A 27,892-nucleotide genomic window follows, 5' to 3' on the forward strand; every position below is an offset into this window, starting at 1 on the left:
ACCAATGGCAGTCCAGCTCTATGTAAGTCACTGGCCTGGGCAAAGTTGTGGATGTCCTTCCTATAGACCATCTACGAAAAGTGGTTGTTACAATCCAACCACTCTGGCCGAAGAAGTATTCTGTGTAATGTCCATTATGTTCATGGTGTACATTGTGTGAATATCACATTGCTGTGAGACTCAAAATTGATTTCTGATTTCCATCCCTGGTTTCTAATCTCTAACTTAGAGGTAGAGTAAACATATTCATGTAACAACCTGTGTGTTGTGATAATTGTGTTGTTTGCTCTATGATCTGTTAGTTTCTTATGCCTCGACACTGTGATATAAGGGCCGAGACAATAAGGACAAGGAGACACAGTTGCAGAATGAAATTCAACCTGATCTTTTTGATTCATCACAGAAGCGTTAGAGCAGCATATTGTCCTGTGTTGAGTCCACAAAAAAGATATATATTGTATGTGGCAAAACAGTTACTACGGTTACTACGGTCGAGCAAGCTAACGTTTCAAACGTGTTTTTCGGATTCCTAAACAACCATGGATTTAGAAACAAGAAGAGTTACAGCAGGAGTTGCCTCCATCATTTTAACTTCAACATTTCAACATCATCAAATCGACTACTCGGTGCATTTGGAAAGTATTCAGACTCCTCAACTTTTTCCACATTGTGTTACATTACAGCCTTATTCTAAACTAAATTTAAAAAAAATCCTTCATCAATCTAAACACAATACCTCAAAATGAAAAATGTATGACAAAACAAGCTTGGCTCTGTATTTGAGGAGTTTCTCCCATTCTTCTCTGCAGATCCTCTCATGCTCTGTCAGGTTGGATGGGGAGTTTCTCCCATTCTTCTCTGCAGATCCTCTCAAGCTCTGTCAGGTTGGATGGGGAGTTTCTCCCATTCTTCTCTACAGATCCTCTCAAGCTCTGTCAGGTTGGATGGGGAGTTTCTCCCATTCTTCTCTGCAGATCCTCTCAAGCTCTGTCAGGTTGGATGGGGAGTTTCTCCCATTCTTCTCTGCAGATCCTCTCAAGCTCTGTCAGGTTGGATGGGGAGTTTCTCCCATTCTTCTCTGCAGATCCTCTCAAGCTCTGTCAGGTTGGATGGGGAGTTTCTCCCATTCTTCTCTGCAGATCCTCTCAAGCTCTGTCAGGTTGGATGGGGAGTTTCTCCCATTCTTCTCTGCAGATCCTCTCAAGCTCTGTCAGGTTGGATGGGGAGTGTCGCTGCACAGCTATTTTCAGGTCTCTCCAGAGATATTTGATTGGATTCAAGTCTGGGCTCTGGCTGGGCCACTCAAGAACATTCAGAGACTTGTCCTGAAGCCACTCCTGCCTTTTATTGGCTGTGTGCTTAGGGTCGCTGTCCTGTTGGAAGGTGAATCTTCGTCGCGGTCTGAGGTCCTCAGTGCTCTGTTGCAGGGTTTCCTCAGAAAATCAAATCAAATCAAACTTTATTGTTCACATGAGCCGAATACAACAAGTAGACCTTAACCTGAAATGCTTACTTACAAGCCCTTAACCAACAGTGCAGTGTAAGCGAGTTAAGAAATGTTTTACCAAATAAAGTACAGTGGCTTGCGAAAGTATTCACCCCCCTTAGCATTTTATCTATTTTGTTGCCTTAACATTTTTAATAGATTTGTTGAGGTTTGTATCATTTTACCTACACAACATACCTCCCACTTTGAAGATGCAACATCATTTTTATTGTGAAACAAACAAGAAATTAGACAAAAAAAACGGAAAACTTGAGCGTGCATAACTATAACTATTCACCCCCCCAAAGTCAATACTTTGTAGAGCCACCTTTCGCAGCAATAACCCAAGTCTCTTGGGTTATGTCTCTATAAGCTTGGTACATCTAGCCACTGGGATTTTGGCACATTCTTCAAGGCAAAACTGTTCCAGCTACTTCAAGTTGGATGGGTTCCGCTGGTGTACAGCAATCTTTAAGTCATACCACAGATTCTCAATTGGATTGAGGTCTGGGTTTTTGACTAGGCCATTCCAAGACTTATACATGTTTCCCTTTAAACTCCTCAAACATTGCTTTAGCAGAAATGCTTGGGGTCATTGTGCTGGTAGAAGGTGAACCTCCGTCCCAGTCTCAAATCTCTGGAAGACTGAAACAGGTTTCCCTCAAAAAATGTCCCTGTATTTAGCGCCATCCATCATTCCTTCTATTCTGACCAGTTTCCAGACTTAGCGTTTTCCTTGATGACAAAAAGGTCAATTTTAGTCTCATCTGACCAGAGTACCTTCTTCCATCTGTTTGGGGAGTCTCCCACATGCCTTATGGCGAACACCAAACACTTGTTGTTTTCTTTAGGCAATTGTTTTTTTTCTGGCCACTCTTCCGTAAAGCCCAGCTCTGTGGAGTGTACGGCTTAAAGTGGTCCTATGGACAGATACTCCAATCTCCCATGTGGAGCTTTGCACCTCCTTCAGTGTTCTCTTTGGTCTCTTTGTTGCCTCTCTGATTAATACCCTCCTTGCCTGGTCCATGAGTTTTGGTGGGTGGCCCTCTCTTGGCAGGTTTGTTGTGGTGTCATAATCTTTCCATTTTTTAATAATGGATTTAATGGTGCTCTGTGGGATGTTCAAAGTTCTTGATATTTTTTTAAAACCCAACCCTGACCTGTACTTCTCCACAACTTTGTCCCTGACCTGTTTGGAGAGCTCCTTGGTCTTGATGGTGCCGCTTGCTTGGTGGTTCCCCTTTCTTAGTGGTGTTACAGACTCTGGGGCCTTTCAGAACAGGTGCATATATACTGAGATCATGTGACAGATCATGTGACACTTAGATTGCAGCAAAAGGGGGGGAGAACATATGCACACACCACTTTTCCGTATTTTGTTTTACTTACATTTTTTGAAAAGAATAATTATTTTCATTTCACCAATTTTGACTATTTTGTGTATGTCCATTACATAAAATACAAATAAAAATCTATTTAAATTACAGGTTATAATGCAACAAAATAGGAACAATGCCAAGGGAGGTGAATACTTTTGAAAGGCATTGTAAATAAATGATTTAGAAAATAAATATCACAAAGCCCCAGGGCAGTGATTGGGTGTCGTCTTTCGGATGGGACGTTAAACGGGTGTCCTGACTCTCTGAAGTCATTAAAGATTCCTTGGCAATTATTGTAAGAGTAGGGGTGTTAACCACAGTGTCCTGGCTAAATTCCCAAACTGTCCCTCACACCATCATGTTCACATAATAATCCCCAGTTTACAATTGGCTCATTCATCCCCCTCCTCTCCCCTGTAACTATTCCCCAGGTTGTTGCTGTAAATTAGAACTTGTTCTCAGTCAATTTACCTGGTAAAATAACGGATAAATTAAATGAAATTAAAAAATAACTATATACAGCTATTTACAGGGGGTACCGAGTCAGTGTGAGGGGTTACAGGTTAGTTGAGGTCATTTGTACATGTAGGTAGGGGTGAAGTGACTATGCATAGCTACTAAACAATGATTTACAGCAGAGTACAAACAAATGGAGGAGGGGTCAATATAAATAGTCCAGGTGGCCATTTGATTAATTGTTCAACAGTCTTATGGCTTGGGGGTAGAAGCTGTTAAGGAACCTTTTGATCCTAGACTACCGGAGCTCATGTACCGCTTACCGTGTGGTAGCAGAGAGAACAGTCTATGACTTAGGTGACTGGAGTCTCTGACAATTGTATGGGCTTTCCTCTGACTCTTTCCTCTGACTGTCTAATGATCTCTCTGTACTTTGCTCCATTCATCTTTCCCACAATCCTGACTAGTCCCTGGTGCTGAAAAATATCCCCACAGAATGATGCTACCACCGCCATGCTTCACAGTAGCGATGGTACCAGGTTTCCTCCAGACTTGACAGTTGACATTCAGGCCAAAGAGTTCAACCTTGCTTTCATCAGACCAGAGAATCTTGTTTCTCATGGTCTGAGAGTCCTTTAGGTGCCTTTTGGCAAACTCAAAGCTGGCTGTCATGGGTCTTTTACTGAGGAGTGGCTTCCATCTGCCCCCTCTACCATAAAGCCCTGATTGATGGAGTGCTGCAGAGGTGGTTGTCCTTCTGGAAGGTTCTCACATCTCCACAGAGGAACTCTGGAGCTCTGTCAGACTGACCATCAGGTTCTTAGTCACTTCCCTTTCCAAGGCCCTTCTCCCCTGATTGCTCAGTCTGGCCGGGCGGCCAGCTCTAGGAAGAGTCTTGGTGGTTCCAAACTTCTTCCGTTGTTAAGAATGATGGAGGCCACTGTGTTCCTGGGGACCTTCAATGCAGCTGTGGTTACTGTTTGGGTTACTGTTGTGGTTATTGTTGTGGTTACTGTTGTGGTTACTGTTGTGGTTATTGTTGTGGTTACTACCTGCCAGGGCAAAGCAGGACTGGAGAAGCAATACCACCCATGACGTAAGGAGATTGTAACAAGCAAGTGTCTACACGCGCGTGCGTGTGTGTACGCCCGTGCGTGTGTGTGTGTACGCCCGTGCGTGTCTGAAACCTAACAATTCTGGTTGTCTTTCGCTTTTCCAAAGAAAACAGTGAACAGCAACAATGTAAACATCTTCTGAGTCTCTTTTCACTCACAAAACAATATTGTTCATATGGTCCACCACACTGAATACTGTCTCAGTGAGGACACAGAGGGTAGGATGTCCACCACACTGAATACTGTCTCAGTGAGGACACAGAGGGTAGGATGTCCACCACACTGAATACTGTCTCAGTGAGGACACAGAGGGTAGGATGTCCACCACACTGAACACTGTCTCAGTGAGGACACAGAGGGTAGGATGTCCACCACACTGAATACTGTCTCAGTGAGGACACAGAGGGTAGGATGTCCACCACACTGAATACTGTCTCAGTGAGGACACAGAGGGTAGGATGTCCACCACACTGAATACTGTCTCAGTGAGGACACAGAGGGTAGGATGTCCACCACACTGAACACTGTCTCAGTGAGGACACAGAGGGTAGGATGTCCACCACACTGAATACTGTCTCAGTGAGGACACAGAGGGTAGGATGTCCACCACACTGAACACTGTCTCAGTGAGGACACAGAGGGTAACTCAGGACAGCAGTAACAAGCTCAACCCCCAGCAATGTTTATGTTTCTGTTTGGAACAATATATATATATTTTTACTGTTAAATACAACAGATAGGTGCAGTGAAATGTGTTGTTTTACAGGGTCCTCTGTCCTCCATCCTCTGGTCTCTGTCCTCCGGTCTCCATCCTCTGTCCTCTGTCCTCCATCCTCCGGTCTCAGTCCTCCGGTCTCCATCTTCCGGTCTCCGTCCTCTGTCCTATGTCCTCTGTCCTCTGTCCTCTGTTTTCCATCCTCCTTCCTCTGTCCGCCATCCTCCGTTCTTGGTCCTCTGTTCTCTGTCCTCTGACATCTGTCCTCTGCCCTCTTTTCTCTGTTCTCTGTCCTCTGTCCTCTGTTCTCCATCCTCAGTTCTCCATTCTCTGTTTTCTGTCCTCTGTCCTCTGTTCTCTGTTCTCTGTCCTCCATCTTCCGTCCTCTGTTCTTGGTTCTCCGTCCTCCGTCCTCCATTCTTGGTCCTCTGTTCTCCGTCCTCTGTCCTCCGTCCTCCGTTCTTGGTCCTCTGTCCATTGTTCTCCGTCCTCCTCCTTCAGTTCTCCATTTTTGGTCCTCTGTTCTCTGTCCTCTGTCCTCCGTCCTCCGTTCTTGGTCCTCTGTTCTCTGTTCTCCGTCCTCCGTCCTCCGTTCTTGGTCCTCTGTTCTCTGTTCTCTGTCCTCCGTTCTTGGTCCTCTGTCCTCTGTCCTCTGTCGTCTGTCCTCTGTCCTCCGTTCTCCGTTCTCTGTTCTCTGTCCTCCGTCCTCCGTTCTTTGTCCTCTGTTCTCCATCCTCCGTCCTCCGTTCTTGGTCCTCTGTCCTCTGACCTCTGTCCTCTGTTCTCTGTCCTCTGTTCTCTGACCTATGTCCTTTGTCCTCTGTCCTCTGTCCTCTGTCTTCTGTCCTCTGTCCTCCGTCCTCCGTTCTTTGTCCTCTGTTCTCCGTCCTTCATCTTTCATCCTCCGTTCTTGGTCTTCTGTCCTCTGACCTCTGTCCTCTGTTCTCTGTCCTCTGTTCTCTGTTCTCTGACCTCTGTCCTCTGTTCTCTGTTCTCGGTCCTCTGTCCTCTGTCCTCTGTTCTCTGTCCTCTGTCCTCCGTACTTGGTCCTTTGTTCTCCATCCTCCGTTCTTGGTCCTCTGTCCTCTGTTCTCCGTCCTCCGTCCTCTGTTCTTGGTCCTCTGTCCTCTGACCTCTGTCCTCCGTTCTTGGTCCTCTGACCTCTGTCCTCTGGTCTCTGTCCTCTGTCCTCCGTACTTGGTCCTTTGTTCTCCATCCTCCGTTCTTGGTCCTCTGTCCTCTGTTCTCCGTCCTCCGTCCTCTGTTCTCTGTCCTCTGTTCTCTGACCTCTGTCCTCTGTTCTCTGTTCTCGGTCCTCTGTCCTCTGTCCTCTGTTCTCTGTCCTCTGTCCTCCGTACTTGGTCCTTTGTTCTCCATCCTCCGTTCTTGGTCCTCTGTCCTCTGTTCTCCGTCCTTCGTCCTCCGTTTTTGGTCCTCTGTCCACTGTCCGTGTGGCTCCTTTCCTCTCTTCTTTTCTTCCCTGTTTCTAATGAACCGTTGGTCTTCCTTTGATTCCTGAAGTGTAGTAAAGCTTTGCTTTCCAATCCAACAGGGCTTTTCTCGGCATCAGAACCTCGTGTTAGCCAGTGTTTTTACACCTTTCACATAATCATCTCTGGAGACCCAGAACTCACCTTGTACTTAATCTTTCTTTCTCCTGTATTTTCTTCTTAATTGTCCCATTTGGTTTGTTTCCATTTCTTCTCTTACCTCCCTGCTTACTAAAATATTTATCCATAATTTTTTTTTTAAACTGTGTTGTTTGAATGCAATGTTGTGACATGTTGTCCCCTTTGTACTTCTCTACTGATTTTCTTCTTTATCTTTCTGTGTTTTAAAGTGATGAGGTGGTGCATGTCTCCACAGTTCTGTTTTTGGGGAATGTGAGTGAAGATGTCTGTTTCCTCTTCCTTGTTTTTTTTTCTTTTCTCCCACTGCAAAGTGGGTAGTCTTTTTGTGGACTGTGAGAGCTCATTGTGGATCAAGCCAACATGTCAGATTTGTAAAAAGTATTTTCGGCGAAAACATAAGAAGCTATTATCTGATGATAGCATAACAGTAAACAAAGAGGGTAGCATATTTCAACCCTGCAGGCGCTACACAAAACGCAGGAATAAAATATAAAACATGCCTTACCTTTGACGAGCTTCTTTTGTTGGCACTCCAATATGTCCCATAAACATCACAAATGGTCCTTTTGTTCGATTAATTCCGTCGATATATATCCAAAATGTCCATTTATTTGTCTCTTTTGATCCAGAAAAAACAGCTTCCAAAATTTGCAATGTCACTACAAAATATTTCAAAAGTTGCCTGTACACTTTGCCAAAATATTTCAAACTACTTTTGTAATACAACTTCGGGTATTTTTAAACGTTAAATAATCGTTTAAATTGAAGACGGGTCTATCTGTGTTCAATACAGGAAGACAACAAACCAAGCTACTTTTCAAGTCTTGCGCAACTCTCAACAGTGTTACGCAGTTCCTAGATGGCCGTACTTCTTCATTGCACAAAGGAATAACCTCAACCAAATTCCAAAGTCTGGTGACATCCAGTGGAGGCGGTAGGAACCACTGTATATATAAATACTATGACATTTGTAATGTCTTTATTATCTACTTCACTTGCTTTGGCAATGTTAACATGTGTTTCCAAGGCCAATAAAGCCCATTGGATTGAGAGAGAGATAGCTGGGGAGGGAGGGACAAATTGTTGGACAGATATATGAGAGAGAGAGAGCGAGAGAGAGAGCGAGAGAGAGAGCGAGAGAGAGAGAGCAAGAGAGAGAGCGCAAGAGAGAGAGAGCAAGCGAGAGAGAGAGCAGGAGAGAGAGAGAGAGAGAGTGAGGGAGAGAGAGAGAGAGTGAGGGAGAGAGAGAAAGAGAGAGCGAGAGAGAGAGAGAGAGCGAGGAAGAGAGAGAGAGAGAGAGAGATAGAGAGAGAGAGAGCGAGGAAGAGAGAGAGAGAGAGAGAGAGAGAGAGAGAGTCTGAGTTGATTTGCTGTATTCGTCTACCAAACAGAAACAGTCATCTGGTCTTCGTATAAGCTAATTAATCTCCTTCCTGTTTTGTCCCAATGCAGCCTGATGGATTAATTTGATGCCTCTCTCCCTTCCCCTGGTCCTGATCAACACTGGCACAATGGTCTACGGTAGCCAAACGTAGGAGGTGGCCCACACACACAGCCAGAGCCTTGTATTTACATAATCTTAATAGATAGCTCTGCACACAGCTCCATTAATTACCATAAACAGAGGAGAGATACTGTAGCTACAACACCAACACGATTTTCTGTTTCTTAATTTCCACCTTCAATGAAAGCTTTCCTCCCCGAGTTGGCTATCTGAAACTCCTGTGGGAGCCATGGAGAGAGAGAGACACACAGACAGAGAGAGAGAGAGAGAGAGAGAGAGAGAGAGAGAGAGAGAGAGAGAGAGACTTTTTTTTGACTTTTGGTCTTTCTTTATTGAAACATTCTCAATTCATTTAAACTCACCCCCCCACTCCTAAAATAAAAAAATAAAAAATTATTAAAAAAAAATAAAAAATAAATAAATAAAAAATATATCCTGTACTGCATTCATGTACCATACTCATCTTTCCATCTACCACATGATACAAAACACCATACACAAAAACCCTCTCCTACAACCGTATATCCAAAACATCTTCCCCAGCAATACAGACAGCCCCCCCAACACACCATATCTCCTCAAACATCTCCACACATTTGATCATTTTATAGAACTCAAACTCAACCCTAAGGCGCGCAGAGACCATCCCATTAAACAGTAGTAAAGGGTCTGTTATCCCCCCACCTTTAACCCTGTTCCTCCTTGTTAGCCAAATAGCTAACTTTGCCTGAGCAAACAGAAAATTCAACAAAACACATTTTTCTTTCTCCTTACTCGAATACCTGTATCCCATTATAAACATCCCAACAGCAAAAACCACCCCCAACCTGTCACACAGACATTCCAACAGAGACATTAATGGCATTAACCTGGTGCACACAGAAAACACATGAATTACAGTTTCTTTCATTTGACAGAAAGGACACCCCTGCCCAATTCCCGGATCAACCCGTGCCAACCAGCTGTTAGTGGCCAGGGCTCCATGAAGAACCCTCCACTGGAGGTCCCCTGACCTCTTTGGTACTGGGGGTTTGTAGAGCGCCCTCCATCTAAAACCCACCATACTCTCCGCCCCACATACCCCCTGCCACTGATGTGCCTTCACTCCTGTTAGGCTTCTAATGCTCCTAACCTTAACGCAGAGGTTGTAGAGGGCTTTACCTCCCACCCCCTCAAACTCCCCCAGGCTCGGAGTGTTAAAATCTAACAAGTCCTCCAGACCCCCTTGCCAGTCTCCAGTCTCTGCCATCACCTGCAGTGGCGGGAACATTGGTGGCCCCTCTCCCTTTGGCCTCTCAAACACCCCCCTTACCGGCTCAGACAGTGCCTCCTGGACCTCCTCCAGGAATCTCTCCAGCAGCCTAAGAGACGTTATTCCTGTTTGTTGCGCCAAGACCTCCGGGGTTTTCCACCCCTCCTCTCCCAGCAGTCTCAGGTCACCCAGCCTTTGTAAACCCCCTGCCATCAATTGCCTCTGCAGGGTGGCCGACTGAACCGATCTCAAAGGGATGGCTGGGTTGTGGAAGATAGGCTCCTCCCACACCCACTGCCCAGGCTCCACACCCCCTTCTCGTGTGGGCCTTAGCAGCTGCCAGGCCCTCAGCACCGCAGAGTAAAACTCTGAGAGACCTGCTGTACTCAGCCTCTCCAGCTTCATGAGGAACAGCTGCCGGTCCAACCCTAATCCGCCAGCTCTCCTCAGCAGCGCGCATGCTGGTTCCCTCCAGCCAACATCAGTGTGGTACAGCAGTCTCTGCACCGCCTTTAGTCGGAAAGCAGCCATCCTGCTCTCCAGCTCCACCAGGCCCTGTCCTCCTTCGTGGACGGTCATGTACAAAACTGCTGCCTTCAGCCAGTGATGTCCCGACCAAAAGAAGTCCACCAGCTTGCGTTGCAGGTCTGCAAGCAGACCGGCGGGGGGGTTGAGGACAGCCAGTTTATGCCACAAGGAAGATGCCACCAGGTTGTTGATTATCAGCACCCTCCCTCTATATGACACTTGGGACAGGAGCCACCTCCACCTGGCCAGTCTTGACACCACTGCCTGTGACAGCCCCTCCCAGTTCTTGCTGACCCACCTCTCCGAGCCCAGGTACACCCCCAACACTTTAAGCCCTTCACAACCCCACTGCAAACCCCCTGGAAGCAGAGGAGGAGCCCTATCCCCCCATGCCCCACATAACAGAGCTTTGCTCTTTCCCCAGTTTACCTTAGCTGATGAAGCTCCCTCGTACACCTTCAGACTAGTCTCTAGTTCCTGCATATCTTGCCCATCCCTGACCATCACAGAAACATCATCTGCATATGCTGAGACTGCTATTCCTGTCACCACATCCATGCCTGTCCAGCACACTCCCCGCAGTCTCCTGCGTAGCAGTCCTAAAAAAGGCTCAATGGCTAGTGTGTACAGCTGCCCAGATAGAGGGCATCCTTGTCTAATACCCCGTCTCACCCAGACTGGCCTACTGAGCCCCCCTCCCACCTTAACCATACATGACGCCCCAGCATACAACAGCTTCACACAGGTCACAAAACTCTTCCCAAACCCAAACACAGACATCACATTAAACAGATACTCATGATCCACTCTATCAAAAGCCTTCTCTTGATCTAAAGAGACCAGTCCAAAGTTCACATTAGAACCTCTCGACAAGTCCAACATGTCCCTAATCAAGAACAAGTTGTCCGTGATTGAGCGTCCCGGTACACAATATGTCTGGTCCTTGTGTATTATAGAGTCCAGATGGGACTTCAGTCTGTTAGAGAGGACCTTGGCAAAAATCTTGTAGTCCGCACAGAGTAATGCCACAGGCCTCCAGTTCTTAAGTTCACACAAGTCCCCTTTTTTGGGCAGGAGAGTCAGAGCCGCCCGACGGCAGCTCATCGGCAACTCTCCTACCCCGACGCATTCACGCAACACGCAAAAGAAATCCTGTCCAATTGTTCCCCAGAATTTTTTGTAAAATTCCACTGGAAGTCCATCGACCCCAGGTGCACGACCGGGGGACATCTGGGTTACTGCCTCTGCCAGTTCATGTGACAACAGAGGAATGTCCATTTCATCCCTCTGTGCCCGAGAGAGCTTAGGGAGTCCTGCGAACAAGACCTGAGCACACATAGGATCACACATTTCTGCCCTATACAATTCAGTATAAAACTCCACAGTCCGCTCCCGCATCTCCCCCACCACAGAGGTCACCCGCCCATCAGACAGCCGTAGACAATGCATACCTTTGGCTTCACTGCTCTGTCTTTCCAAACCAAAGAAGAAGGAGCTGGGAGCATCCATCTCCTTGAGCATGGAGAACCTAGCTCTTACAAGTGCTCCCTTTGCTTTAACCTGGAAAAAACTGCCCAGGTCCCTACGTAATTCGGCTAAGTTAGCCTGGAGGCCTACATTGCCTTGCCCCACCATCTCTACCTCCATCTCACTAATACACCACTCTAGTTCCCCCAATACTCTCCTAGCCTCTGAGGATGAGAGAGCAGTATACTGTTGACAGAAAAGCCTAATTTGCACTTTCCCCACATCCCACCATTGACTCAGAGACTCATACTCCTCTCTTCGCTGCCCCCATCTTTCCCAAAAAGTCTGGAAACCTGAGCAAAAAGTGGCATCTTGTAAGAGCTTTACATTGAACTTCCAATAAGATGCCTGCCGGGGCCCTGGTGAAATAGACAGCCGAGCCATGGTTATGTGGTGATCCGAAAACCCCACTGGGAGAATGGTAGCACCCAGTAGCCTATTGCTCTGATTCCTGGACATGTAAAAACGATCAAGTCGAGCTGCACTCACCCTAGCCCCAAAAACCTTCACCCACGTATACTGTCTTGTGTTTGGATGTTTAGTTCTCCAAACATCCACTAGGTCAAACTGATTAAAGATATCCCTTAACACTCCCACTGACACTGAATGAGGCTCTTCCCCATTTCTGTCTTTTGTAAAATCCATTGTACAGTTCCAGTCACCTCCGATCACCAGCGTCTCCTCAGGCGCTACTTGTGAGAGTTCCTGTCTAAGACTCCCAAATAGAACCCCTCTTTCTCTCCCTGTGTTAGGCGCATACACATTTATAAAGACAAAACACATGTTGTTAATTTCTGCTTTAACAACAAGCAACCTACCCCTACACACCTCCTTTGAGGAGCAAATTTTTACAGCCAGACCCGGTGCAAAAAGGACTGCCACCCCTGCACTAAGATTTGTCCCATGGCTCAACACACTTGCCCCTTTCCACCAGAGCCCCCAATCAACTTCATTCACCACATCACTATGCGTCTCCTGCAGAAACAACACCTGTACTTTTTTTTGTTTTACATATTCACCCAACACACTCCTCTTTCCCGCATCTCTGGCGCCATTTATATTGAGCGAGCCTACCCGAAGAGTCTCCATAAGAAGTGGGAGAAAAGCCAGCAGAGAAATAGACCAATAGCAAAGCTCAAAAAGCCCCAGTGTCAGTAAGAAATTAAACATTTAAACAGTGTCTGAAGGTAAACCTTTACGCACTGTTGTGACCCACTTCCTCAACCTAAACCGTTTCCTGGGTGAGAGGACACCATGCCCCTCATTTCTCATAGCATGTTGTACTGATCTTACAAACTTTCTAGGATCAGGAAAAAAAGCCTCAAGATTAACTTTTTTCCCCTTAGTCTCATTCAGGAACCTTGTCAGTTCTCTCAACGTGTACTTAGACCCCTCGGGTTGACTGGCTGTCAGCTCCGGGCCAATTGAAGAGGAGTCTGAAAAAAATAACTCCTCATCCTCTTCCTCAGACTCACTTTCCTCCTCTTCTCTATCTCCCACCCTGACCACCTGCCCTTTCTCTCTGGTTAGGGCCTCACCCACAGCAACAGGCAACATTTCCATGGTGCCTTTGTCCACACCCTTTTTCTTTTTCCTCTTGACACCCTCCTCCTCCCCCCCTAATCTCTTACACTTCCCCACTATACTCTCCTCATCCACTAGAATAACCTGACTAGACGCAGTATCATCTGCACCACCCTCCATAGCATGACTAGGGCCAGCCTCAGCTACACCACCCTCCATAGCATGACTAGGCCCAGCATCATCTGCACCACCCTCCATAGCATGACTAGGGCCAGCCTCAGCTACACCACCCTCCATAGCATGACTCGGCTCAGCATTATCTGCACCACCCTCCATAGCATGACTCGGCCCAGCATCATCTGCACCACCCTCCATAGCATGTCTAGGCCCAGCCTCAGCTACCCCACCATCTCTAGCCTGACTAGACCCAGCCTCTGCTTCTCCACCATCTCTAGCCTGACTAGACCCAGCCTCCACTACCCTACCATCTCTAGCCTGACTAGACCCAGCCTCTGCTTCTCCACCATCTCTAGCCTGACTAGACCCAGCCTCCACAACCCTACCATCTCTAGCCTGACTAGGCCCAGCCTCATCTACACCACCATCTCTAGACTGACTAGGCCCAGCCTCTGCTATCTGCATCTCCTTACCCCCTGCATTTTGACCTCGATTTCCCCCACCTGCCGTTGTACCATCACCTTGTCTATGGCCTTTATGTGGGCACGCAAAACTCTTGTGCCCCAAATCCCCACATTCAAAACACCGTAGACTATCTGTGCTGGCAAAACCGGCATAGAGCCCCTCCCCATGCCTCACTTTAAAATGCACATTTAGCTGTTGCTCATTATTGTTCAGAAACATAAACACTTGCCTCCTGAACGAAACAACGTGCTTAACGGCATCTGCCTGAAAACCTGCTGACAGTACACGGAAACCGCTAGCAAACTTACCAAAACGACTCAGCTCTTTCCTAATTTGATCATCCGTAATAAACGGAGGCAAATTTGCCACTACAACTCTTGTTGAAGGGGTAGAGAGAGGTGAAATTGACACCAACACATCCCTTACAAATATTCCGCTAGCAATTAGCCTACCGACCAAATTAGCCCTTTTCATGAACACAACCACAGCTTTGTTCATTCTAGAAGCAGAATGTATAAACTCAGCTCCTACCTGTTCACCGACCGCGAGCAGAACCTCCTCCACCTTAACTCCGTTCTCAGGAACACACCTGAATCCATGCTGTATCGACAGCGTCTCCTCCGCGCTAGGCTGAGAAGCCATTGCGCACACTACACCTTCCAACCCCCAGGAAAGTTACTCTGTCCTCTTCCACCCTAACTTTGAAAAAAAAAACTTTGGATACCGCTAAAAACAAATATTTCATTAACCCTCCACCATAGAAAATAACATGTAAATAAAAGAATCAAGAAAGTTAGTTAGGATAGAGCTTTCCACACCAAACACTCAAACACCAAAAAACTCCCAGCATGGGAGAGAGAGAGAGAGAGAGAGAGAGAGAGAGAGAGAGAGAGAGAGAGAGAGAGAGAGAGAGAGAGAGAGAGGAGAGATAGACAGAATTTTTTAAAAGAGAGATGATGGAGGAGATTAGCATTTTCTCTCACTGGCTGTCAGGTGGGGAGCTAGCATGGATAATGTTACTGAGGGAGATATCAGGTAGGGAGCTAGCATGGATAATGTTGTCTGAGGGAGATATCAGTTAGGGAGCTAGCATGGATAATGTTACTGAGGGAGATATCAGGTAGGGAGCTAGCATGGATAATGTTGTCTGAGGGAGATATCAGTTAGGGAGCTAGCATGGATAATGTTACTGAGGGAGATATCAGGTGGGGAGCTAGCATGGATAATGTTGTCTGAGGGAGATATCAGGTAGGGAGCTAGCATGGATAATGTTGTCTGAGGGAGATGTCAGTTAGGGAGCTAGCATGGATAATGTTACTGAGGGAGATATCAGGTAGGGAGCTAGAATGGATAATGTTGTCTGAGGGAGATGTCAGTTAGGGAGCTAGCATGGATAATGTTACTGAGGGAGATATCAGGTGGGGACCTAGCATGGATAATGTTGTCTGAGGGAGATGTCAGTTAGGGAGCTAGCATGGATAATGTTGTCTGAGGGAGATGTCAGTTAGGGAGCTAGCATGGATAATGTTACTGAGGGAGATATCAGGTAGGGAGCTAGCATGGATAATGTTGTCTGAGGGAGATGTCAGTTAGGGAGCTAGCATGGATAATGTTACTGAGGGAGATATCAGGTAGGGAGCTAGCATGGATAATGTTGTCTGAGGGAGATGTCAGTTAGGGAGCTAGCATGGATAATGTTACTGAGGGAGATATCAGGTAGGGAGCTAGCATGGATAATGTTACTGAGGGAGATATCAGGTAGGGAGCTAGCATGGATAATGTTACTGAGGGAGATATCAGGTAGGGAGCTAGCATGGATAATGTTACTGAGGGAGATATCAGGTAGGGAGCTAGCATGGATAATGTTACTGAGGGAGATATCAGGTAGGGAGCTAGCATGGATAATGTTACTGAGGGAGATATCAGGTAGGGAGCTAGCATGGATAATGTTACTGAGGGAGATATCAGGTAGGGAGCTAGCATGGATAATGTTACTGAGGGAGATATCAGGTAGGGAGCTAGCATGGATAATGTTACTGAGGGAGATATCAGGTAGGGAGCTAGCATGGATAATGTTGTCTGAGGGAGATGTCAGTTAGGGAGCTAGCATGGGTAATGTTGTCTGAGGGAGATGTCAGGTAGGGAGCTAGCATGGATAATGTTGTCTGAGGGAGATGTCAGGGAGGGAACATGGAGGGTAGAGGGTGTTCGGGCTGCAGCCAGGAGCCTGCGAGCCTCATCACTTATGAGTTGTTAGTCTGGCCTATTGATAAACTTGTGCGTCAATCTAAGTAACAAATGCTTAGACTTTTATTAATGAGATACACTGTCATGTGGCCTTTCATAATTCTATAATTAACCCATGCTTCTGCGTAGCGATGAGGAACCTAGAGATATATTGCCAGCCTTCCTAGACTCCTTGCTCCGGCCATACGCTCCTCCCACTGACGATATTTTTTTGTCCTTTATTTAACTAGGCAAATCAGTTAAAAACAAATTCTTATTTTCAATGACGGCCTAGGAACAGTGGGTTAACTGCCTGTTCAGGGGCAGAACGACAGATTTGTACCTTGTCAGCTCGGGGATTTGAACTTTCAACGTTTCGGTTACTAGTCCAACACTCTAATCACTAGGCTACCCTGCCGCCCCAAAATGAGAGTACCCACCCACTGACCCTTCACCTCATGCAAACACAATCGAGGGGCAGTAAGTAGCCTAGTGGTTAGAGCGTCGGGTCAGTAACCGAAATGTTGCTGGATCAAATTCCTGAGCTGACAAGGCAAAAATCTGTCGTTCTGCCCCTGAACAAGGCAGTTCCTCAGACACCGATGACATGGATGTAGATTAAGGCAGCCCAACCTCTCTGATTCAGAGGGTTACATGCGGAAGACAGTTGAAGGTATTTCCTTTCCCATCTGACTGTTCCAGAAACCAATGGGAGGCAGAATACAAATTGTAAGTGTTAATGTCACATGCAAAACACAGGATGTTGGTGACACCTGAATTGGGAAAGATGGGCGCGTGGTAACAGCTGGAGCGGAATAGTTGGACTGGTTTAAAATACATCAAACACATGATGCCATTCCATTTGCTTCGTTCCAGCCATTATTATGAGCCGTACTCCCCTCAGCGGCCTCCACTGGTGCACAAGTACAGTGAAATGCCTTTCTTCTCAACCCCAATAATGCATTAATCAATATTAATGTAATTCTAAAAATAACAAGGTAGAGCAAAAACATGCGAGAAATAAAAATAAGAAGAACATGAGTAATTTAGCACACTATACCGGGTCAAAATAACATATCTATCAGTTCAGAGATACTTGGCTTCAGAAAGTATTCACGCCCCTTGACGTTTTCCCAAAGATTTTGTGTTAAAGCCTGATTTTTAAATTGAGATGTTTTTGTCACTGACCTACACACAATTAAAAATTGAATTATATTTTTCACAATTTTCCAAATTAATAAAAAATGGGGCACTCTGTTCACAACGTCGACGTCAGCAAGCCCAAACCTAAGCTAAAGCAAAACCTAACATTTTAGAGTGGCCTTTTCTTGTCCCCGGCACAAGGTGCACCTGTGCAATGATCCTGCTGTTTAATCAGCTTCTTTATATGCCATACTTGTCAGGTAGATGGATTATCTTGGTAAAGGAGAAATGCTCACTAACAGGGATGTAAACACATTTTTGCACGACATTTGTGAGAATAAAGAGAGAGGTGGAAGAAACTCCAGAAAAACACTTTACATGTTGCATTTATATTTTTGTTCAATATATAAATATATATATATATATATATATATATACGATATACACTACATGGCAAGAAAGTCTGTGGTCATCCCTTCAATTGAGTGGATTCAGCTATTTCAGCCACACCAGTTGCTGACAGGTGTATCAAATCAAGCAGACAGACATCACATTTCCATAGACAGAAATTGACATGTAGAATGTCCCGCACTGAAGATCTCAGTGACATTCAATGTGGCACCGTCATAGGATGCCACCTTTCCAACAGGTCAGTTCATCAAAATTCTTGCCCTGCTAGAGCTGCCCCAGTCAACTGTAAGTGCTGTTATTGTGAAGTGGAAACATTTCGAAGCAACAATGGCTCAGCCAAACAAGCTCACAGAACGGGACCAATGAGTGCTGAAGAGAGTAACGCATAAACATTGTCTGTCCTCGGTTGCAACACTAACTACCGAGGTCCTAACTGCCTCTGGAAGCAATGTCAGCACACTGTTTGTTGGGAGCTTCATGAAATGAAGCCAAAGATAATCATGTGTAACGCCAAGCATCGGCTGGAGTGGTGTAAAGCTCGCCACCATTGGTTTCGGAGCAGTGGAAATGCGTTCTCTGGAGTGACGAATCACGCTTCACCATCTGGCAGTCCAACGAACGTATTTGGGTTTCATGGATATCAAGAGATGAGATGAGTTGGGCTGCAGAGTGAAGGAAAAGTAGCCAAAAAGTGCTCAGCATATGTATCATATCCTTCAAGTCTGTTGGAAAAGCATTCCAGGTGAAGCTGGTTGAGAGAATGTTGAGAGAGTGTGAAAAGCTGGCATCAAGGCAAACGCTGGCAACTTTTTAAGAATCTAAAATCTAAAATATATTTTGATTTGTTTAAAACTTCTTCAGGATTGGTGGGTCCCCTGCGGACGGTTGAGTTAACGTAGACTAATCCGATTAGCATGAGCATTTCCCAGGACAATTTTGACTGGAATTGTACATAGAGGTACAGGTTAAGAATTTGTTCAATGAAAGAATAATTAAAGTAGTTGTCAATATCGGCAGGTGTTGTAATGGTTGCTCCTCATTACACGCCACAGACCAGCAAATATTATTTACATCTTCAACATAGGAATCACTACTAAACTTCTTGTATTACCTTTTATAAAATGTATTAGGCCCAGCCTTGGATAAAATATAGTGTTTGATTATGCACTTCAAATGTTGCATGACAATTATTCAATTGCAGTATATGGCACATTCTGTTCCATATTTCATATTCTGTATGTAATTATATGATATACAAGCTTTATTAATGTGTTATTTATATCATAACAAGCTGGCAAGAATGCAGTCGGTCACCTCATTCCGACTGTCCGATTAGTGAGCTTATTCATGTCTCCTGTTACTTTCCTCCTCCTCCATGTCTCCTGTTACTTTCCTCCTCCTCCATGTGTCCAGTTAGTTTCCTACTCCTCCTCCTCCTCCTCCTCCTTCATGTCTCCAGTTAGTTTCCTACTCCTCCTCCTCCTCCTCCTCCTCCATGTCTCCAGTTAGTTTCCTCCTCCTCCTCCTTGTCTCCTGTTAGTTTCCTACTCCTCCTCCTCCTCCTCCTCCTCCTCCTCCTCCTCCATGTCTCCAGTTAGTTTCCTACTCCTCCTCCTCCTCCTCCTCCTCCTCCATGTCTCCAGTTAGTTTCCTCCTCCTCCTCCATGTCTCCAGTTAGTTTCCTCCTCCTCCTCCTCCTCCCCCTCCTCCTCCACCTCCTCCATGTCTCCAGTTAGTGTCCTCCTCCTCCTCCATGTCTCCAGTTAGTTTCCTCCTCCTCCTCCATGTCTCCAGTTAGTTTCATCCTCCTCCTCCATGTCTCCAGTTAGTTTCCTCCTCCTCCTCTTCCTCATTGTCTCCAGTTAGTTTCCTTCTCCTCCATGTCTCCAGTTAGTTTCCTCTTCCTCCTCCTCATTGTCTCCAGTTAGTTTCCTTCTCCTCCATGTCTCCAGTTAGTTTCCTCCTCCTCCTCCATGTCTCCAGTTAGTTTCCTCCTCCTCCTCCATGTCTCCAGTTAGTTTCCTCCTCCTCCTCCATGTCTCCAGTTAGTTTCCTCCTCCTCCTCCATGTCTCCAGTTAGTTTCCTCCTCCTCCTCCATGTCTCCAGTTAGTTTCCTCCTCCTATTCCATGTCTCCAGTTAGTTTCCTCCTCCTCCTCCGTCTCCAGTTAGTTTCCTCCTCCTCCTCCATGTCTCCAGTTAGTTTCCTCCTCCTCCTCCATGTCTCCAGTTAGTTTCCTCCTCCTCCTCCATGTCTCCAGTTAGTTTCCTCTTCCTCCTCCATGTCTCCAGTTAGTTTCCTCCTCCTCCTCCATGTCTCCAGTTAGTTTCCTCCTCCTCCTCCATGTCTCCAGTTAGTTTCCTCCTCCTCCTCCATGTCTCCAGTTAGTTTCCTCCTCCTCCTCCATGTCTCCAGTTAGTTTCCTCCTCCTCTCTTTGAAGGAGGCCCTTTGAACACAGTACAGACTGCAGGGTACTGCCTGATCTGCATTTTGACATGGCGGGCTGGTGGGATGGTGTGGGTTACTTAAAATAGGAAATGCCCCTAAGAAAAGCTGTTCTTGCTTGTTTTTAGGCCTTACCTATTTAATCATTCTCAATTTGCTATTGTAATTGAGTCCCAGCGAAGAAGAACGCGTTTGGCAATTAAAGGTTCCGCAGGTTGCAGCAGTGTTTGACATACATTAGTTATTCTCTCTCTCTCTCTCTCTCTCTCTCTCTCTCTCTCTCTCTCTCTCTCTCTCTCTCTCTCTCTCTCTCTCTCTCTCTCTCTCTCTCTCTCTCTCTCTCTCTCTCTCTCTCTCTCTCTCTCTCTCTCTCTCTCTCTCTCTCTCTCTCTCTCTCTCTCTCTCTCTCAATGAACCTTCCAGTCTCGTCATGGAGGGAGGAAGGAAAGGAGGAGGGAAGGGGAAATAGGGAAGGAAGAGAGGGGAGGGTGCATTCCAAAGTGAAACATCTGGGTACCCATGTTGAAACAATGGCCTTGTACCCCAGGCCCATTAGGAGACTGATGAGGGAACAGTTAGCTGAGCGTCTGGTTTTCTTGAAGGTCTTTAATCAAAGCTTATCTACAACATTACCACGTCTCCCTCTCTTTCATTCTCAACGTCATGTTCTCCTCCCCTTCCTTCCCTCCCTCTCTCCCACCTCTCTTTCTTTTTATCTCTCTCTTTTTATTTCCCTCTGTGTCTTTCCACATTGTTCCTGGGTATTGTTTTGTTTTGTGTCGGCTGTGGACATTGTGCATAGCGCCTTGTAAAACACTAGTCTAACATAGAGGAATGTCAGAGAGGTGATGAATGTTGGGTAAACACAGGAGCAATGCCGTATAGGGCTATGTTTTGGTTTGGATTCGGTTTGTCGTCCTTTTCAGAGAGCCTTGTTGGTGGGAGTATGTGGTGGGCTAGATATGGTGTCCGGTATGTGAGAGAACCTTTTCTGTCTTTGATACTTTCCAGTTTGTAATTGAATAACTGTGTTTAACCAGGTACATTATTGAGAAAACATGATATTTTACAACAATGACCTGACCAAAAGGTTGTAGTACTGTTAGTTACACAGTATAGAGTACACAGTATAGAGTACACAGTATAGAGTACACAGTATAGATACTTGTCTCAGAAAAATGAAAATACCCCCCCCCCCAACTGTGTGCACAGTTGAATAGAGTAATTTATATTGGCTTTTGGTGCCAATGTTGCAGAAAGCATGAATGTAGTCTCTTTCGTCCTGCTTTGATCCCAATTAAACGAGAAAGAAAATCGATGATGTATGGGCATGGCATACATGTGTACCATGTTATCGACTACAACCATTAAATTTCCAATACTACATTCCCTGTATGTTTGATATATCAATCGAGGTAACATAATACAAAAATCCCCATCGAAATCCGTCAGTTTAGACTAGAGATATCAGTTTAGGTTCTGGCCTTTCTAGGTCGTTTTTCCTAGCCACCGTGCTTCTACACCTGCATTGCTTGCTGTTTGGGGTTTTAGGCTGGGTTTCTGTACAGCACTTTGAGACATCGGCTGATGCACGAAGGGCTATATAAATACATTTGATTTGATGTCAGCAGACCCCCCCCCCCCCCCCTATCTGTTTTATTGTCCTTACTTCTACAGAAACTCTTTCTTCCCCAGCCAATCTCTTTCTACCTTTCTTTCTCTCCTCCTTTCTTTTTTCTCTCTCTCTCAGCAGAAAGTTGTCATGAGTTTAATTGCTACAGGTGACACAGAGGTAGGAAAACAGAATTAACCTTGCCAGCAAAAAAATCCTCCTCTCCCCTCCCTCCCTCCCTCCCTCCCTCCCTCCCTCCCTCCCTCCCTCCCTCCCTGCACCAAATACTGCACCAAACACATTAGTTAGATATAACATTTGCGTGACTAAGATCTCCTTGGCAAAAACGTCAAAATGAATGACAGATTCCTTACGTTTTCTTTGATTTATTCAGACTATTTTGAGGCTACAGCATCTCAGAATTAACCAACAGCACTATTGACACTTTTTTTAAATTATTTTTCAAGCGAAGGTCTTTAAATCTTTTGTATATGATTTTGTTTAATATTTTTTTTAAACAATAATAAACATACACGTACAAACGACAACATCATACAAAACACATCTGCTCACACCCACATCTCCCAGCGGCCACTTGGCCTTTCAAACTGCACTATTTTGATTCTTTCCATCGCACTTCAATTATTTTCTAATAAAGCATTTTACCTTTCCATTTGCATGAAGGTCAGAGGATTAGCTGGTTTCCAGATAATTGCTGAGAGGACTGTTGTCCAACCCATTGGGTAACTCAAGAAGACTATTGTCCAACCCATCGGGTAACTCAAGAAGACTATTGTCCAACCCATCGGGTAACTCGATGACTATTGTCCAACCCATCGGGTAACTCAAGAAGACTATTGTCCAACCCATCGGGTAACTCGATGACTATTGTCCAACCCATCAGGTAACTCGAGGACTATTGTCCAACCCATCGGGAAACTCGTGGACTTTTGTCCAACCCATCAGGTAACTCGTGGACTTTTGTCCAACCCATCAGGTAACTCAAGAAGTCTATTGTCCAACCCATCAGGTAACTCGTGGACTTTTGTCCAACCCATCGGGTAACTCAAGAAGACTATTGTCCAACCCATCGGGTAACTCAAGAAGACTATTGTCCAACCCATCGGGTAACTCGAGGACTATTGTCCAACCCATCAGGTAACTCAAGAAGACTATTGTCCAACCCATTGGGTAACTCGAGGACTATTGTCCAACCCATCGGGTAACTCAAGAAGACTATTGTCCAACCCATCGGGTAACTCACCGCACCCTCATGTTTCATGTTTAGAAATATACTGTACACACAGACATATTAAAAGTACATTTACATTGCAATACCTCTGCTGTCCATCTTTCCAACGCTGCCCATAACTTTTACATTTTTAACATTCCCAGAAGGCATGAAGGATTAGAGTCATTAGTAATTTTACATTTCGGACATTACTCTGCCGTTGTGCTATTGAATTTGTTCATTTTGTCTCCTGTATAATAAATTCTATACATTAATTTATACTGGATAAAGCGTACATTTTTGTTAACTGTAATTTAGTTGGTTATGTTCCAACACTCCCTCCATCTTGTGCCGATATCAGTTATTTTTAAATCTTGGTTCCAATAGATTATGTATTTTTCTTAGAGGTTGTCAGTTGTATAGGCTGTGTGCAAGGTTTTGTATAGCTTATCGATCAAATGAATATGTCCTTTTCTGAGTCAAATAGGATTCCCTCAAGATTGCTCAAAAATATATTATATCAAAAGTTTGTGATACAAACTTTTAAGTTGAATGTCTTTGATAATATCTGCATTGGTCAACCCTTTTCCCTCTCCCCCTTCCTTTCCCTCTCCCCCTTCCATTTCCCTCTCCCCCTTCCTTTCCCCCCTCCCCTTTCCTTTTCCCTCTCCCCCTTCCTTTCCCTCTCCCCCTTCCATTTCCCTCTCCCCCTTCCTTTTCCCTCTCCCCCTTCCTTTTCCCTATACCCCCTTCCTTTTCCCTCTCCCCCTTCCTTTCCCTCTCCCCCTTCCATTTCCCCCTCACCCTTCCTTTTCCCTCTCCCCCTTCCTTTTCCCTCTCCCCCTTCCTTTTCCCTCTCCCTTCCTTTTCCCCCTCCCCCTTCCTTTTCCCTCTCCCCCTTCCTTTTCCATCCCCCTTCCTTTTCCCTCTCCCCCTTCCTTTCCCTCTCCCCCTTCCATTTCCCCCTCACCCTTCCTTTCCCTCTCCCCCTTCCTTTTCCCTCTCCCCCTTCCTTTCCCTCTCCCCCTTCCATTTCCCCCCCCCCCTTCCTTTCCCTCTCCCCCTTCCTTTTCCCTCTCCCCCTTCCTTTCCCTCTCCCCCTTCCATTTCCCCCCCCCCTTCCTTTCCCTCTCCCCCTTCCTTTTCCCTCTCCCCCTTCTTTTCCCTCTCCCCCTTCCATTTCCCCCTCCCCCTTCCATTTCCCTCTCCCCCTTCCTTTTCCTTCTCCCCCTTCCTTTTCCCTCTGCCCCTTCCTTTCCCCCCCTTCATTTTCCCTCTCCCCTTCCTTTTCCCTCTCCCCTTCCTTTTCCCCCTCCTCCTTCCTTTTCCCTCTCCCCCTTCCTTTTCCCTCTCCCTTCCTTTTCCCCCTCCCCCTTCCTTTTCCCTCTCCCCTTCCTTTTCCCTCTCCCCCTTCCTTTCCCTTCCCTTCCTTGATGTCAACCTCTATTTTGGTGCCTCTTAAGTAACATTCACAGGCTGATAAAATAATACTTGCTGCCTCAGGGGAGGGGACTCTAAATCTATTAACAACACAAAGAGAGGCACTGGATTTCATCACTCAGCCTGTACTGACACAACCCTGCAGTCTGGAAAATAGGGGTCAGAGAATGGAGAAGGTGTGTATAACCAATCACCAAGCTGTGTGTGTGTGTGTAAACATTGACCATGCTCTGTGTGTGTGTGTGTGTGTGTGTGTGTGTGTGTGTGTGTGTGTGTGTGTGTGTGTGTGTGTGTGTGTGTGTGTGTGTGTGTGTCCATGCCTCGTCTGTGGCTATGTTTCTCCGTGTGAGAGGATCTGGTCTGTGACCATGTTTCTCCGTGTGAGAGGATCTTGTCTGTGACCATGTTTCTCCATGTGAGAGGATCTCGTCTGTGGCCATGTTTCTCTGTGTGAGAGGATCTCGTCTGTGGCCATGTTTCTCTGTGTGAGAGGACCTCGTCTGTGACCATGTTTCTCTGTGTGAGAGGACCTCGTCTGTGGCCATGTTTCTCAGTGTGAGAGGACCTGGTCTGTGACCATGTTTCTCTGGGTGAGAGAACCTCGTCTGTGACCATGTTTCTCTGTGTGAGAGGACCTGGTCTGTGACCATGTTTCTCTGGGTGAGAGAACCTCGTCTGTGACCATGTTTCTCTGGGTGAGAGGATCTCGTCTGTGACCATGTTTCTCCGGGTGAGAGGACCTGTTCTGTGACCATGTTTCTCTGGGTGAGAGGACCTGGTCTGTGACCATGTTTCTCTGGGTGAGAGGACATGGTCTGTGACCATGTTTCTCCATGTGAGAGGACCTGGTCTGTGACCATGTTTCTCCGTGTGAGAGGACCTGGTCTGTGACCATGTTTCTCTGTGTGAGAGGACCTCGTCTGTGACCATGTTTCTCCGTGTGAGAGGATCTCGTCTGTGACCATGTTTCTCCGTGTGAGAGGACCTCGTCTGTGACCATGTTTCTCCATGTGAGAGGACCTCGTCTGTGGCCATGTTTCTCTGTGTGAGAGCACCTCGTCTGTGACCATGTTTCTCCGTGTGAGAGGACCTGGTCTGTGGCCATGTTTCGCTGGGTGAGAGGACCTGGTCTGTGACCATGTTTCTCCGTGTGAGAGGACCTGGTCTGTGACCATGTTTCTCTGTGTGAGAGGACCTGGTCTGTGGCCATGTTTCTCTGGGTGAGAGGACCTGGTCTGTGACCATGTTTCTCTGGGTGAGAGAACCTCGTCTGTGACCATGTTTCTCCGTGTGAGAGGACCTGGTCTGTGGCCATGTTTCTCTGGGTGAGAGTACCTGGTCTGTGACCATGTTTCTCCGTGTGAGAGGACCTGGTCTGTGACCATGTTTCTCTGTGTGATAGGACCTCGTCTGTGACCATGTTTCTCCGTGTGAGAGGACCTGGTCTGTGACCATATTTCTCCCTTCCCTAATCCGTAATGCCCACTGCATTGTCCCTCTGACCCCAAACTTAATCAAGATAATTATTTTATTTAGTTTTGAGCCGAGTTTGAACAAAGCCAAAGCTGCTGCAGGGCATCACTATGTATGGGTCTCTGTCCTCCAGGAAAGCAAAAAAGCTTTAACTAATGTATTTTTTTTCACGAAAGCAAATTCTTAATTACCTGACTTAATAATTAGTCCTCCACCCGCTGCATGACATCACTCATTCAGCCAGTCTTCCATTGGTTTATTTTCAGGACGTGAATCCAGCACGGGTAGACAGGTTATCATCACAGTAAGTGGAGAAGACTACGGAGCTGCATCTCTCCCTTCCTCCCTCTCTCTCTCTCTTCTCTTTTCTTTTCTCCTCTGTCTGGGGAAACTTGTCCTCTAGCAGAAAATACCTAATTTACTGGCACAACTAAACTAAGTGTAATGGAGAAAAGGAAATGATCTCTATGGGTTGTAGTGCTCTCAGAGGGAACTACCTCTATGGTTTGGAGTGCTCTCTGAGGAGGCTTTAAACAGCACTCTCAGGCAGTGTGACTGTGACCTAGCAGGGATCTCTTTAATTGATGTCCTGGCATTTAAACCAAAGACTGTGGGATTATGAGCCATTCGATTTTATCTCAGTAAAGTCCACTTTGCACCCCTTCTTTTTCAGGGTGTAAAGTATGATGATGACTCTGTCTCTCTGTCTCTCTGTCTCTCTGTCTCTCTGTCTCTGTCTCTGTCTCTGTCTCTGTCTCTGTCTCTGTCTCTCTCTCTGTCTCTCTCTCTCTCTCTCTCTCTCTCTCTCTCTCTCTCTCTCTCTCTCTCTCTCTCACTCTCTCCCTGTCTCTCTCTCTCTCTCTCTCTGTCTCTCTGTGTCTATACCCCAATAATGACCTTGTCCTCAAACCTCCAACAACACAAAACATGATCCTCCTTTACCTATATAATCTATGAATATAAATACAGTGTCACCTTAAGCCATGTAGCATTTTTAGGAATATCATATCAACTGTTCAGATGAAATCATATCAATGCCTTGTTGTCAGCAAGCCGGTGCAGTAAAACAGGGCTGTATGTATTGAAAACACAACCCCAACAAACCAACATTAAAGCAATACAATTTAAACCCTCATCATACAAAACGTGTTGCACAGCCTGAAGATAATGGCTCTAATCATGTGTGACACAAAGCCAGCCGGGTCTAGTACTGACTATCTGACAGGACCGTGACCTTGATGACCCCCCCCGGCGGTAACCTTGTGTCTCTCAGCCTTTTGATCCTAGCTGGCCAGCTTGTTTGTTTACTAACAGATTTAATAGAGGATGCAGATTAAAGTGTCTCTCATTAGTTTCTCATTGAGCACTAATAAGACACAAGGGACACTGTGTTTATTATGGGCCATGCATCTTCCCCATGCGCGCCAGGCTCAGCCAATGAAAAGACGGGGATGAGCTTTGCATTGGAACCGGTGAAATAATGAAACAGGAATGACTGGAACCTGATGCAGTCTATTAAACCTGACTGTTACGATGCTAAGGAGAGGTGTTTTTATGAGCCTTAATAATGCTGACAACAAAATATGAATCCCAGCGGGATGGCAGGTAGCTTAGTGGATAACAGCGTTGGGCCAGTAACCAAAAGGTTGCTAATTCAAATCCTGAGCAAGGCACTTAACCCTAATTGCTCCTTCCTGTAAATCGCTCTGGATAAGAGTGTCTGATAAAAAGACAAACATGTATGGGTTTATAATGATGAGTTTAAATTTTGTAGTTTCAGATTCGTGGTTGCAAGTATGATTCCCAAATGTGTAATTTGATTTTGCAAGCTTGTATCAGCATATGTGAAAGATTTAACAACAGTCGCAAAATTTGAACTTGAAATTTGAAGACATTCAATAAAATTTGCAGCTATAATTTATTTTTTTGAATTATTACAAGTTAATTTACGAGTATGAATATTCTGCTGTGAATCAAAAATAAAACTTGCATAATGTTTTATCTGCGCTCTATCAGAGTTCTGTTACTGTCACGCAACCAAGAAATGTGTAATCTTGTAAAACATTTTGTAAATTTGTAGATTAAGATTTGCAAGTGAAAATGATTTTCGCCCAGGGGGCAGGACCTTTTACTGGTGACCAATCCGTTCCA

This window comes from Oncorhynchus clarkii, chromosome 3 (genome assembly GCF_045791955.1).
Source record: "Oncorhynchus clarkii lewisi isolate Uvic-CL-2024 chromosome 3, UVic_Ocla_1.0, whole genome shotgun sequence".
Lineage (NCBI taxonomy): Eukaryota > Metazoa > Chordata > Actinopteri > Salmoniformes > Salmonidae > Oncorhynchus > Oncorhynchus clarkii.